Source organism: Epinephelus moara, chromosome 20 (genome assembly GCF_006386435.1).
Source record: "Epinephelus moara isolate mb chromosome 20, YSFRI_EMoa_1.0, whole genome shotgun sequence".
Lineage (NCBI taxonomy): Eukaryota > Metazoa > Chordata > Actinopteri > Perciformes > Serranidae > Epinephelus > Epinephelus moara.
In genome coordinates this window covers 31,964,439-31,968,135 of record NC_065525.1, presented here as the reverse complement: position 1 = coordinate 31,968,135, position 3,697 = coordinate 31,964,439, and the positions used below count along the sequence as shown (strand labels likewise).

Below are 3,697 nucleotides of genomic sequence, written 5' to 3'. Positions count from 1 at the left end.
AAACCAAGCAGATACATGAAACAAGTCTACAGCCAGGCGAGCAACTCTGTGAGACTATTATGCACATGGTGATGTTTAGCTGTATGTTTGCCATGTTCACCATCTTACTTCAGTGTGTTTCACACTAATATTTGCTAATCAGCACTTAACATACATCCAGCTAAGACTGATGGGGATGTCACAAGTTTTGCAGGTCATGAACTAAATCTGAAAGTCAGTTCTGTTTTATCGTCTCACCAGAGGAAATGAGGTTTGCAGCCATGATAAGCCAACCACAAACCACATGACATAACAATATAAATCAGGCAGTACAAGATCTCGTTGACAAGAACTTCCCAGCAGTTCTGTTATCACATACAGAGGCAATAAATTATAAAGTGAGGAAGTTTTTCCCATTTCAAATTGTCCATTCTGTCCTGCCCAGCAAAGAGAAGGACACTTGTTGTGAGCATTTCTACTTGTGTGGTGGTGTCTGTGTCACTCTGCAGTTACACCTCCAAAACACTGGTCGGCAGCGGAGGTTTCTGTGAAGTGCTGTAAAATTTAGTTGATTCAAAACACACATTTAACATGATTTAATAGCGACAATTTTTAAAGACAAGTACACAAACTGTCTTCACTATAACTTGCAGCATCCACAGACAAACACTTATGTTAATCCGGACACATTTTCCAAACAAATACAACATGCTAACGTTATTAGCACAAGCCTATGGCATTTTACACTGTATAAATTAGCCTAGCAACTAGCGACCTTTTCCTCTTCTCATGTAAAACCAGGGACAACAGCAACATTTGACAAAGGTAATGGCACACACTTTAGCTCCATTACAACTCACAAGATTCATCGACAAAACAACTGTCTTATACTAGGGTCCATGTCATTGGTCCGACAGCCCATTGATCCGACATCCCATTAGTCCGACGGTCCGCGGTGCTGAACGGCTCCCGGCGGGCGTATTTCTGCCTTGATGGTGCGCCGCGACCAGCTCTGGGTCAGCTGGGAAAGGCTTGAGGCGGAGCAGGCTCACGGCTTATGTGTTTGTCACTTTCTTTTTCATTTTAACCCACACCATGATCTTTTCCTAACCCTAACCAAGTGGTTTTTGTGCCTAAACCTAACCAGACCTTAACCACAGGGCATCATGATGATTTCGGAACGGACTTCGGAACAATGAGTTTAATATGGTCGGAACAATGGGATGTCGGACCAATGGGCTGTCGGACCAATAGGCAGTTCCCCTTATACTAAACATGTTTTCCAAACAAATTTAACATGCTAACGTTTTTAGCACAAGCCTATGGCATTTTATATTGTATATATTAGCCTAGCAGCTGGCGATCTTTTCCTCTTCTCATATAATACCAAGGACAACAGCAACATTTGACAAAGGTAACGGCACACACTTTAGCTCCATTACAACTCACAAACTCACTGACAACACAACTGTCTTGTGCTAAACACGTTTTCCAAACAAATATAACATGCTAACGTTATTAGCACAAGCCTATGGCATTTTACATTGTATAAATTAAACTAGAAACTGGCGATCTTTCCCTCTTCTCATATAAAACCAGGGACAAAAGCAACATTTGACAAAGGTAAGGGCACACAATTTGACTCCATTAAATTAGCCTAGCAACGAGCAGAGATTTCCTCTTCTCATATGAAACCTGGATAAATCCCTGAAGGATAAATCCCACACAAGACTTAAAATGCTATTTTTGTGGAGGCTTTACTGTCTTCACAATTTATTGTGTCTTATCTGTGAAATAAAAGTAACTAAAAGCTTAATTTCCGCTGAGGGAGGTGGTTTCAGCTCACAGAAATAGACAGGAGGTCTGCGTCACTGCAACACATGCACATGGGTGGGGATTGCGTATGGAGGATGCGACCATTGCACACAGTAGCTGGAACTAAAAAGGATTTGAAAGGATTTGTTTGTCTAAGTTTCGGTGTGGAAATCATAAGTTACCTATTTCTGAGCGCAGGTATGATCGTGAGAATGTCCCCCGGAAATGTACTCTTTGTTTGACTGGCAACTGAGGAGACAAATATTATTATGTACTTGTGTGTTCTTTTTTTGACAAAGAGAGAAGAGGGTTGGTCGGACAGTTCTATAGAGCAAATCCAAATATTTATAAGTTTCAAAAGTTAATGTCATCTCGAAAAGTAAAGGTCTTGTCAAATTTGTTGAAACTTTTAAAGAAAATCCTGAATAGTTTCTCTTGATTTGCTTTGACCTGTATGTATGTACACAAATTTGGTTTTATTTATTTTGTTGTGCATTGGCTGCCGCCTGTTCTGATTTGTTAATGTTATTTTTTTGTCTGCCCCTTATACCCCGGGGAGGGGTCAAAAGGAAATAAATGAAATGAAATGAAATGAAATGAAATGAAAGCTGGCGGTTGGCAACCAGCTTGTAAATGCATTACCGCCTTCCCGACCTAGAGTGTGGATACCACCACGGAGAGACGTGCGCTACGTCAGACTTAATTCGAACACAACTGCTTCCATCCCCCGTTTTGGGAATCAACATTTTTTCGAATCAACCAAAACCCGGCTAAAGCGAGCGTATTTTAGTTTGTGTGAATCAGGGGATTTTAATTCGAATTTTGGTGTTTCCATCATAATTTTCCGATGCGATACTTGTAGATGCGCATCTAAACAGGCTGATGGAAACATGGCTAATGTCTCTGGCGCAATCGGTTAGCGTGTTCGGCTGTTAACCGAAAGGTTGGTGGTTCAAGCCCACCCAGAGACGGTTTCTACTTAAATTAACAAGTTACCAAAATGAAATAACAACTTCATGTCTTCAGTCCTGAAACCAGCAGCACAATCACTGTGACTACTAAATACCTGGTTATGTCATTGCATGCTGAAAAAACAATGGGATTCAAAGTGAAAGTCAAGGTAAAACTCAGATTTAAGAGCATAACACCTCATCTCCTCCTTTAGGACCGAAGTTTGCTGCAGGTGAACGAGCATCTTCCCTTAGATTCCTATAAATGGCTAGTTAATATTCATTTACAAGAAACCACACAAAGAAGAGCGTATAATATATGTAAAAACTCGCTATACCCAAAGTCACGTGAAAACAATGTAAAGCTACACATAGAGAGAAACAGCGTATTTAGAATTTAATTAAAACCCCATGACATTTTTTTAATAATATTGGTATGTGTGATCGTTTCTTTGGAACGCAGTACGAAGTTATTGGAAACACTGACTCAAAGCATATGGCTGTCTAATGCAGCAGCAACAGACATCGCCCACAACACACGCAAACACAGCCCTTTAATGTCACATTTGATTTTGAGGAAAATCTTGACGAGTCCCACTGATGACAAGAGACTTTAATACGATCTTTCACAGCTGAGCATCATCTCAGTTTATCCTCATGCAAACAATACCATGATCTAAGCCAAGAGAGTCCACTGTCACACGCACGTCTGTGTATTATGTTTTTAGGGCAAGGTGGATGACACCAAGCATGACACTCTTCATAATAAAAACTCTCTTGTGATTCTTTGGTGAGTCATAAACTAAGAGGGACTACATTTTTTTCCCCAATGGACTTTTTATATCTTCTGACAATACATGCACATGGTCTGACTTACATGAAAAGCAGACTAAACCACATGTGTAAACAAACTGCAATTAAGTTATTTTGTATGAAGCAGCATAATGAGAGCC

The 3,697-nt window shown here is 40.2% G+C and overlaps 1 non-coding gene across 1 annotated transcript; it reads left to right on the top strand.

The window, feature by feature from the left end:
* The first annotated feature begins 2,693 nt into the window (after positions 1-2,693).
* trnan-guu (transfer RNA asparagine (anticodon GUU)) lies at positions 2,694-2,765 on the top strand. The gene has a single exon. It is a non-coding gene; the product is annotated as a tRNA-Asn (tRNA).
* The last annotated feature ends 932 nt before the right edge of the window (positions 2,766-3,697 follow it).